Source organism: Crinia signifera, chromosome 1 (genome assembly GCF_055691185.1).
Source record: "Crinia signifera chromosome 1, ASM5569118v1, whole genome shotgun sequence".
NCBI lineage: Eukaryota > Metazoa > Chordata > Amphibia > Anura > Myobatrachidae > Crinia > Crinia signifera.
Genome location: NC_139217.1, coordinates 322411225 through 322423336, shown reverse-complemented (window position 1 = coordinate 322423336; position 12112 = coordinate 322411225). Strand labels below are relative to the sequence as shown.

At 44.4% G+C, this 12112-nt stretch overlaps 1 protein-coding gene across 2 annotated transcripts in view; it reads left to right on the top strand.

Annotated features, from left to right (window-relative positions):
• DIRAS2 (DIRAS family GTPase 2) overlaps positions 1 to 12112 on the top strand; it is a 34104-nt gene that overhangs the window by 14863 nt on the left and 7129 nt on the right. The gene's annotated exons all lie outside the window — the stretch shown is intronic.

Below are 12112 nucleotides of genomic sequence, written 5' to 3'. Positions count from 1 at the left end.
GCAACCAGAACCCCCCCTGCGTTTGCCTACGATGATCTGAATGATTGCCCATAGTAACATTCAATGTTAAATAGAACTCTTCTGAAATAGACCATCTTAGTAAATTTCCCCAAATGTATACCTTGGTTTAACTATTTAGGTTTCAGTTAGAATTTGACAAAATAAAACACAGAACATAAACAGAATTCCTGAAACATATCATACCAAATAAACCATTAACTGTTCTTTTTCTTTGCATTGCATTTTATCTTGAATACATTCTAGGTGACTGCTGATTGAGCTCTTCCTACAAGTGCAAATTCTGCAGTGCTTAGTAGTATTGTATATCACTTTAATCCTTGGCACCCTCTTTACAAATCAATAATGAATTTGAACAGAGAAATAAGAAATAAGAAGTGGGAAGCAGAAGCCAATATTTTTAAATGGTCTGCGTACATTTGCTGTAACCCATTCCATTTCGGAGATAGACTCTTACATTTTTAAAGAGCCTGTGCACTGCGCTGAAAATGTTTAGGTCATTTCTAAAGCTCCAGGGGATCAGACTGACATTTGGGGCACATCATCTATTGTGTTCTTGCTATGTTGATGATGTGCGCTGCTGCGATTTGTAAGCGACATTCTCCGTCAGCCCTGCATGCATCGCTGGAAGAAAACACTGCTAGATAGGACCATGCTGTAAATGCAGCATGGCCACTGCCACCTCTCCTGTAGGCCCTTGCCAATTCCAGCTCCTCCCGCAGGCGATGTCACTGGGTACCCACATCATATAGTGGGACCTTATTCTGGTTCACTCGCAAAGGCAAATTCCTTCTCAAATGGCCAAAACCATGTGCACTGCAGGTAGGGCAGTTGTAACATGTGCCTGATTTCACCCGATTTCTCTGCCCGATCCACCAGAACTGGGTGATAAAAGGCCAATTCGCACCAGTGTATGGTCACCTTAAGTTTGTTACAACATAAACTGGGAACTTGCTTTTTATAGATAAAAACAAAAACAATATTTTATGCATCTTCAAACATGAGTTTGAAAAATAACGTTTATTTTAAAAAAAAAATCTATAGTAATGGTCAGCAAAGCATTGGCTGATTGTAGCAAAAATATATATATGCTGACCAACAAGAAGGAATCGGCTAACAGAGAACCTTATTCTGGCAGGTCGCAGCCAGCGTTCGGTCGCATGGGGACGACGTTTGGTGGATGCGCATGCGCAGCCACATTTCTGCGCATGTGCATATGCCGGGTGTGTGCGGCCACGGTGAACAAACTGTTCGCTGGGTGCACGCACCCAAGGCTGCGCCCGGGGGGCATGGGGCAGTGGCGGATAGTCACGCCCATGGGAATGCCCAGCATTTAATGTAAATGCTGGCTATTCCCATGGTAATCGAGCCGTGACGTTGGGTGGGCAGCTGACATCACCGGATGCCAGCTGCCCAGTCACTTCCTCCCGAGGGTGCACGCAAATCTAAGTAACCTGACGACCATCGTCGGTGACCATCGACTGATGTGGGTGTCCACCCACAGGCTACAAATGGATGTTTATGTTAAACATCCATTCGCAGGCCCTGCGTGCGAACACATGCTGCAAGGGGGGACAGGCTTATTACCTTTTCAGGGGAATATGGTGAGGAATTGCATTAGCCAGTTCCTCTGCTGCACAAGGGCTTGATTTACATCAGTATGCAGTTTTCAGTGGGCCTGATTATGTAAATCATGTCAATCATGTCACCATGTCCCTGTCTCACATGCAGGGTGATGCAGATTGCATTAGTGCAATCCAGATGATTTGGGGAATAGGGGAAAGCTAAGTAAGTGGGTTATGCAGTCAGTAGATAGACAATGTGTAGGTAAACAGGCAGTAGGTCCACCACTAATGGTCGACAGTGACTAGGTCGGCACCTAAACAGGGTTGACGTACCTTAGATCAACACAAGCTTATGTCAACATAGGCAAGATCGACAGTTTAAAGTTCAACATGATTTTTTTTAAAAGGTGGTTTTTCACACTTTTCTATCCAAGTAGTCATAGAAACGGACTATGACACCAAAAAATCATGAAAAACTCATGTCGACCTTTTGACTGTCCACATGCCTATGTCGATCATAAGCTTGTGTCAACCTTTTGCCAGTGTCGACCTAAGGTACAGATGGAGCCATCCTCATCTAACCATATCTGGATAGCCATAGTGAGCCATGGCTATACAAGGCCTATTGTTCTCAGCTACAATACAAAATATAGAACAATACAGTAGGGGATTAGCAGAGTAATCGTATTACTAAATCCGATTAAAGGGCTAAATCAGGTCGGCTCCATATGTACATTGACCCTTTTTTGGTGTCAACCTACTCACTGTTGATCAATAGTGGTTAACCTAGTGAATGTTGACTTAGACATTGTCTATCATCTGTAACAGGCATGTTCAAACTACACATCCTAGCATGCCATGCCATAGTTTTAGCATTCCCTAATTGCAAAACTATTACAAGGCATGATGGGACTTGTAGTTTCACAACAGCTGGAGGGCCAAAAATTGGCTATGCCTGGTCTATACCGTAACCGTTTAGTGGGTGGCCATTACATATTCTTAATGTCATTATTAACATTACTTGGTCCCATTGATGGCATAGGGCGAGGAGAGTTAAAACACTGAAGATTTGTATAAATTAAATTATGGTCACTTTTTCAAACACACTACAGTAAATCTCAGAATTACCTGTACATCATTTAGCTTTTTTTTTGTGTGTGGATGTGCCTAAGTACAATGTAAAGCTCCATGTACTGCGGAAACACAGATTACATATGTAATTAAAGGTACAAATAATACAGGGCCTTATTCTAGTTCACTCTTTCTGACAAAATCCTTCTTAGATGGACAAAACCATGTGCACTGCAGGTGGGGTAGATGTTACTTGTGCAGAGAGAATTAGATTTGGGTGGGGTTTTACTTCAAAGTGAGATCTATATTGCAGTGTAAAAATAAAGCAGCCAGTATTTACCCTGCACAGAAACAAAATAACTCATCCAAATCTAATTCTCTCTGCACATTTTACAGCTGCCCCCCTGCAGTGCACATGGTTTTGTCCATCTAAGAAGGATTTTGTCAGAAAGAGTGAACTAGAATAAGGACCACAGTTTTATATACAGTAGGTCCATGGCTTTGAGAGTCTGGTACTAAGAATCTATTTGTTTTTCCCATTTTTTATTTATGACAACTCGTAATCCAGTTTGACCACAACTATAAACTACTGTAGGTTTACATTCTTGCGCAGTCCTCACGAGCCCTCTCTTCTAGTGGACTGACCTTTACTATTGTAAAAAGCTTGTAATGCAGTTTCTATTAACTTTTGTGTCAATCAAGTCTGTTTGCTGCTGTTGGATATACTGCAGATAAATTCAAGGTATTTATAGACTGAGGGAGTATTATTGCAGACACTGGGGTGTTATATTTTAATGCAGTCGGTATGATCAGTCTGTCCTTGCCCGTGTGTTAATCCCCTTTCTTGTTTGTCACAAGTTACAATATGTTGTCAGGTATGCCGGAGAAAGGTGATGATGAATCTGATTTGCAGACAAGACAAAACAGCATCTGGTGTCTCTAACGCTATTACACTTTGTGGATTGTACTTAAAATGTAAACAGATTATGTCCAGGATACATGAAGGGAGACAGTTCTAGAAACCTGCTACAATATACAGTACTTCAAGTACATTACAGGGATAACAATTACGATGTAGTGTTTTTGATAACTACTAGTATCAATTTTCAGCACTGTGCGGAAATAGAATCAAAATGATCTCATACCTTAATTGAATCTGTCTGATTATAAGTTACATTGGGGGGGATGCTCTAAAATCCGTGCCCCCTTACCGCCGCACATCACCCCCATCGCCTACATAATTATCGCATACAGTATGCTCTAACATATGCGATAATTATGGCAAAGGACAGCTCTTTCGTTAAGAGCTGTCCTTTGCGGTGGGAGACAGTGGGTCACAGCAGGTCCCGGCGGCTCTCCCCTCCCTCCCTTACCAGGCGCTGCTGCGCCAGGCTCTCCTCCTCCCTGCACCCGGAAGAGGATCATAGTGCAGGGAGGAGGAGGTCACAGGTCCGGGCAGCACAGCACTGTGCTGCCCAGACACAGGTGAGGGGAGGTCGGTGCGGGGTGGCGGGGGTCGATGCGGGGCGGCGGTGGGTCAGTGCGGGGCGCCGGTGGGTCACGGTAGAAGCCCATAGGCTTCTAAGGGGCATTTCTAGATTTTTCTGGCGATGACCCCCGTCGCGATAACCTATCCCAAAATGCAGTAAAAACGCAGATAACAGGGTTTTTACCATTTTTAGTTTAGAGAATCTCCCCCACTATCCCCTAGAGCATGGGTCTTCAACCTGTGGCCCTCCAGATGTTGTGAAACTACATGTTCCAACATGCATGCCAAAACTGTCAGGGCATGATGGGACATGTAGTTCTACAACATCTGGAGGGCCACAGGTTGAAGACATGTGCCCTAGAGGTTCATTTATAACATTGCCAAAAGCCCTTTTTTCCAGCAGACTGTTTTCACCAGAGATAAGGATTCTTGCTTATTTATGAAAGCCTGTAGGGGAAATTTACTAATATCAGAATAATATCAGAATTTACTAATATCAGAATACTATGAGATGTTGCTATGGGCAACCAATCAGATCCTGTCTATTATCTTCTAGAGCAGTGTTTTTCAACCACTGTCTCGTGGCACACTAGTGTGCCTTGAGCTGTTCTCAAGTGTGCCCCCAGATGCCCAAACCAGTTTACAGCCACCACCAGTTCAACTGTTATTTACTGGTCTCTTCTTTTCATGTAAAGGGACAATGTATTTTATTTTTGTTACCGGTGGGGACCAGTGTGATTGTTTTTTATATGGGGACCAATAGGTTTGTTTTTTTTTCCTGTGGGGGCCAAAGTGTTTTGCCCTGTAGGCATCTCATGGTGTGCCATGGCAATTTTTAAATCTTATTTAGTGTGCCGCAAGGTAAAAAGGTTGAAAATCACTGTTCTAGAGTGTGCTAAATGAAATAAGTAGATTCTGATTGGTTTCCCATTTACATAGTGAATGCCCCCCAGAAATGCCATTTACATATCCAATGCCCCCCAGTAGTGCCATTTACATAGCAAATGCCCCTCTAGTCCATTTACATAGTGAATGCCCCTAGTAGTGCCATTTACATAGAGAACGCCCCCCAGTGGTGCCATTTACAAAGTGAATGCACCAAAGTAGTGCCATTTACATAGAGAATGTCCCCCAGTAGTGCCATTTACATAGAGAATGCGCCCAGTAGAGAAAAGGGAGAGAGATGGTGTCAGAAATAGAGAGGGGACGAAAGAGGGAAGAGAAAAGGGGTGGGATAGAGAGAGTGTCAGGGAAGAGAGAAATAGAGGGTAAGAGAGGGGGGATGTAAGGAGGGAGTAATCAGGAGAGGGGTGCAGTGGATGTATGGGTGAGGAGAGAGTGATCAGCAGGGGAACCTGTGTAGGAGGGGGAGGAAGGGGTGCAGCAGATAAGGAGAGAAGAATGTGAAAACAAGGCACTGAAATAAAGAAGACACTCTGCATACCGAGCCTACACTAATATGTAAATGCTGTGGCTCTGCTGGTCTGTGGTGCTGGACATGCTGAGTGGATGACTCCAAGGACTGGTGTCCTTGACACTCTGCATACCGTGTAATAAATTGCATGCAATTTATTGTATGTAAAAGAACTCCAGGGGAGCTGCCGGGGGGGAGTTCAAGAGGAATCCCCCGGCAGCTCCCCTGGAGTTCTTCTACATACAATAAATTGCATGCAATTTATTACACGCTACAAGTATGATCTACAGGATCCGATGAGATATACATGGGAACTCGAATCATATTTGACCTCTAAAGAGGGCTATTTCATACGCTCAGGCTCCGGCTGGGCGGCGAAACCCCACACGGCCAAAAGCCATGCCGCACACAGAAGTTAATAATGGACATTATTGTGTCCATTCACACTGGACGGCCTCAGCCCGGCTGCCCGGTTGCGGCCGGATATCACCACTGAAAGGGACGGCTGCTGGGCTGTGGCCATCCCCACCATTCTAAACTTCTGTGTGCAGCACGGCTTCTTGGCCATGCAGAGTTTCGCCGCCCGGCAGGAGCCGGAGCGTGTGAAATAACCCTAAGATTTAATCCGATATTTCGGCCCGATCCACCGGAATCAGATGAAATCAGACCAAATAGGACCTGTGCATGGATGCCTTTAAAGACATAATTCCCCGTGAAGTGCTGCTTACCTAAATTCATGTTGTCAACCCCTTCATTCTGTGAAGATCGGTCATTGCATACAGTGTATGTGTTTTTAGAATACTGTACTTGTAAATAAAATGCTACTCAAACATATTATAGTGTTCAAACAACTGTACTTTAAGGTAACTAGCTATGGTTAGTAATAACACCACGAGTTTTGGACACCAAAGTGGAAATAGGTGCGCCCCTTTTAAAAATGGCTATTCTTTAGCTGGACAGAGATGTGCTAATTTGGGCATGAATTGGATGTGCTGGAGATATGTACATTATAAATGTTTACATTTAGGTATATTACATTGAGTGATAAACTCATAACTGCTTCTTCAGTACCCTTCCCAACATTTGGGAAATACGTCGCAGAATGCCAACACTAGATCCTAAAAAGGGGTTTGGTCTCTAAAAGACCACCCCCCCACACACAATTCCTCAAACGTTATTCACGCCCCCAGTTTTTATCACTGTGGGGGCATGGCCTGCATTCTGTGAGCTGATTGCTATGCCCCCAGCTATCTGTCTCCATGACAAGACACTGTGATAGTGTTTAATCTTCTGCTAAACAGAGCAGGGATTGACAATAAACTCCCACTACCTCAAAAAACTGTCCGCGAAAATCTATAATGTTTATGTGCTGGACTTTTTATTGGTAGTATAAAGATGTCTGACAGTATTTGCACTGTCAGACTTGAAAACGCCAAGCTGTACCTCTGATGCCTCCACCTGTCCTGCCCTTCCAATGTCAGTAGGTGTCTCCCAAGGTTCTGTTCTTGGTCCTCTTTTCCTCTCTCTCTAAATACGCCCTCTCTGGGTGAGCTCATTTGCTCACTCGACTTCAAATATCTCTTTTATGCTGATAATACTCCACTCTACCTCTCCTTTCCTGATCTTTCTCCGTCTATCCTCACTAATTTCCAACTGTCTCTATTCTTGGATGATCCAGCGCTTTCTCAGACTTAAAATGTCTAAGACTGAACTGATTATATTCCTACCCTCCAGCATAAAACCCAACCATCTCTCATCCTAACAGTCTATTTATGCTCACTGCTACCCCTTCTGTGTCACTCCTGTCTGTCTTACCCTCCCCTTTAGAATGTAAGCTCTCACGAGCAGGGCCCTCTCTCCTCATGTGCCTTTCTTAGAATATATAAACCTCTGCCACCCTGATAATTGCTTCAGTGTCCTGTCCCCTGATGTTATTTACCATGTACTTGTCCTAAATTGTCTTGTACTGTCATTCGTTATTTGTTTTTTTGCTCATTTATGTATTGTTAGGCGCTGCGGAACCCTTGTGGGGCCATATAAATAAACAAGAATAATAATAATGTCAGTGTTTTTCTAACTTTGATTTAGCTCTGTTAACCATGTTATACCTACTGTAAGCCACACCTCAAAGCAGTTTTGTTTATATTGTGAGAGCTGCATTTCAGCGATGCCATTTACCCACACACTAATGAGAAGGCAGTCATGGTCATTTACAGTACTGGTGCTTAGTTACTGTGCTAATAAGCTCTTGGCTATAAAATGCTGAACATATGTCACACTTGTTTTGTGACGACGGCTTGCTTCCCCACATGCACACATCCTTATAGATATAAAGAGCCACCAGTGACTTCACTAGAACTGAGGCAGGGAGCTGGCAACAAGGTATTGGCATCCTCTGCAAGTTTTGCAAATCTATCTATCTATCTATCTACTGTATCTATTTATCTATCTATCTACCTGCATTCCATCCTATCTGTGCAATGTTTTTTTCTATGGAAAAAGATGACAGTATTCGGCCCACACTTTATGTAAGATTTATAAAAGCATCCACCCTCTGAATACCTGTTCTAGCCATGTCTGAAAATATCAATACACTACTACAGTACCTCAGCATTCTTTGCTCCTAGTGTTTCCCTGGCTCACTGCAGTTTGTCATTGCATGTCACTGTATAACAGCATTGAGCCACTGGTGGTGCCTGTAGTATTTGGCAGGAAGGTAACAGCACTGTCTGCATGTCATGCCTTTATCAGGAGTCAGATTCGAACCTTAGCAACCAGGTCTGAATTGCCCCCTATGAGTATTAATTTACCAGTGTTGGAATTAAATTATCTAACATTTGTGGATGTGAGATACTTGGTTATATTACCAGATGCCAGTGCCTTCTTCTCACATTTTTCAAAAAATGTTGATTTTTGTGCACAAAGGTATGATAATAATAATTTGCTGCAACATATAGTACTAGTTACCAGCCTGTCAAAATGACAGTAGTACACCATAATAGTGATGTCAGTGCTAGTGGCTATGTGCACCTGAATGGAGTAACACTTCGTAAATTGTCCTGCTGGGTGCCATCTAGTGGCCGACAACTCGCAAAACGCTAGAATTCACCCCATTCAGAGGAGGAGCGGTGTTAGCCTTTTATTATATACTGTAGGATAGTCATTTTCATTCTATACACTGAACATATCCTGTATGGCAAATATTGTACAGTGAGTATTGCAGTAAATGTTTTTGTTTGCTCTGTTTTTATGTAGTGAATTGAATATCCTGAATGATTCACAGAAATCTGTCACAAGAAAGAACAGAATAACTACATAATCCTTTCATAGTCATGATTCATTGTTAAACTTTTATCCATCTGTTTATACAGTAGACACTAAACATCGACACGTCTCTGCATTAATGCAATGTGGCTAGGGCTTATGCATACAGTACTAGGGTATTCTTAGCACCTAACATCTGCTGTGTTTTGTATACAGTGAACTAAGGCTTGGGGAGGGCAGAGTCGGAAGGATTAATTGATACCTATGGGAATAACTCATGAATATTATAGCATAACACATGACAAACTATGAACTAGATAAAGTAAAATCACTCTACGTTTTCCCATCAATGATTGTCAAGCTTGGCGTTAAGGGAGAATTAATATACATACTGTAGCAAATATTTTACAGTTTAAAAACTTTTAGGTAAAATGAATTTCTACCATTGTAACATGTCATTATACTTCCCATGAGGTACAGAAAATTTCATATATTATATATAAAGTATATATAAATAAAACCATACTTACCTACTTGCTGGCTGCCCTCTCCGGTAGAGGGCAGCTAGCTCAGGGGGGGATGCTCTAACATCCGCTCCCCACGTCCGCCGCACATCACTGGGTACCGCTGACATAATTATCGCATATGCTCTAACACAGGGGTGGCCGGACTTTTGTAACCCGAGATCTACTTTTTGTACATTAACTTACCTGTGATCTACCGGCGCTCCCCCTGTGCAAAATATTCCCCTTCCAGTGCAATTACACACCCCCATGCAATTCAACCATGTACAGAATACCCCCTTTCATAGCATAACAGCCCCCCATGTGAATAACTCCCATCTGTGCAAAATCCCTCCTGCGCAGACAGCACCCCCCATGCAGAAACCCCCTATCAGTGCAAAACAACCTGCCTAATTGTAAATCTCACATGTGCCAGTGCCCATACATAGTGTTCATTCTAGCACCCGCCATCTTTGAAAACCCATGCAGTTTCTCTTCCCTGCCTGGAGTGTCACTATCTGCTGTAGTGCTTCTAGCACATTGTTGTCTGTATATCAGCACTGATATACAAACCAAACCTGTGCTAGAAACACCACAGCAGACAGTGACACCCTAGGTAGGGAACAGGAACTGCATGGGTTTTCAAAGATAGCGGGTGCTAGAATGAACACTACATACACAAGCAGGCACAGGGTGTATATATACACACAGACATACATAGGCAGGACTCATATGTAAACAGGCTAGGCACATATGCTCCCAGGCTTAGTTATCACATATAAACCCAGACAGGGCAGCAAAGTCCAACCATCCCCCCCGTGGTCAGCTGACATATGTTCAATGAAGACAGCTCTCTTACATGAGGGGTTCTCACAGGGTAATGCTGCTCAGCAAAATCATTCCTGTCCATGCTTCTATAAAGCAGCCAGCATGTCCTCAGGGCACAGCATAGCCGTGGAGTGACAGCTGCAAGCCCCCGTATGGCGCCTCCCCATAATCGCAGGGTGCCGCAAGTTGCTGGAGAGGGCGGTAATTGATGGGTTTAAGTACACATCCGGGGGGGTTGCCCTTTGATCGCTGAGGTACAGGGGCTTGTGATGCTGAAGTGGTGGTCGCAGGTAGAGGGGTGCTGCTAGCAGATCCAGCAAGCTCCTCGCTGACATGCAGAACACTAGCGTGTGGATGCACGGATGATGTCATTACATCAGCCGCGCATTGCATTACTGGGAACGCTTAGCCTCTCTTTTCTTGAAAGACTCAGGCTTCAGAAGCTGCATTACTTCAAGAGACGATCGCAATCTACCTGCAGGAGCTCTGCGTGCTACTGGTAGATCGCAATCAACGTTTTGGCCACCCCTGCTCTAACATATGCGATAATTATGGCAAAGGACAGCTCTTGCGTTAAGAGCTGACCTTTGCGGTGAGCCAGCGGCTCCCCCTTCCTCCCTTACCCAGCTTATACTGTGCTGCTGCAGGCGGGCGGGCTCTCCTCCTCCCTGCACCCAGAAGAGGATTTTCAGTGCAGGGAGGAGGAGGTCACAGGTCCGGGCAGCACAGCACTGTGAGGGGGGGGGGGAAGCGAGGCGCGAGGCAGCAGGATTCCGTTCGGGGCGGCGTGGGTGCCCCGTCCATCCACTCTGAGTCTGATAACAGGGTTTTTACTGCATATTTAGATTAGAGAATCCTGCCCTCAATGAGGCAGGGGGACGTGGCCACGGACGGGAGCAGAAAAGGGGTAGAGATGTAATCAGGGAGAAACCTAATCTCTGACTGTGCCGGACTCAATGATTAATAAAACTGTGCCTGTGGTGGTGAAATTAGAACATGGGAGATGGATCATATCAGTGTGGGGCATTACTGAGAGGGTGGGACAGACACAACCATCTATATGAGTGATGACAAGTAAGTTATAAGGTCAGTCAACATGCCAGACAGTTGCGTACCAGTTAATTTCAGATGTACTGTATGGCCTGGGGCATCAACAGTTCTAGGTCCCATAGGAATGGCAGACCCTGCTCTCACTATATATCTATGCCCGTGATTCAGAGATGGAAACCATAATATATATTTCTCTAAACATTATGTTAGTGGCTTGGTTGTCAGGGAAAGTTATAAATAGCTCAGTTAATGGTAAAACACTACTGAAATGTTGCAAACATAAAAGTCTAGGTGGCTGATGAAATGTATACTTAAGAATTAACACTTTTCTTACTGTATTCTTTATCTTTGTCCAAAATATTGAACTGAATATTAATACAGCTTTTCATTGTAGGAACTTAAACCTCTTGAATAAGTAAATAAAAGTAAATATATATATATATATTTTTTTTTTTGGGGGGGGGGGGGGTGTATTTAAACCAATGCTCTAATGAGAGTGCCAAGATAATATCAAGATAATATGTACAGATGGAGCCCCTCTCATTCAGCATGGCGGGGGGGGGGGGGGTTCCATGCCCATCTCTGCTTCAGGGAGATGGCCGGGGAACGGGGGGAGCTGGGGCGGGCTGCGGGGATGCTGCTGAGGGTGGCGTAGAGCTCCGATGGAACAGGATGCGCGGTGCAGCGTAGGCTCGTGACGGCAGGGGAATGGCGATTCTACCACCTGGAACAGCTCCAATGGGAGCTGCTCCATCTGATGGGCAGGGTTGAGGGGGGGGGGGGGGCGGGGAGGCAGTGGGGACTAACGGTGACTGGCTGGGAGGTGGCGGGGACTGACGGGGAGCTCTGTCGGAGACACTCGCACCCCCCTTCCGATGGCTAAAGTGCCAGCCTCCAGCTGAATGAGAGG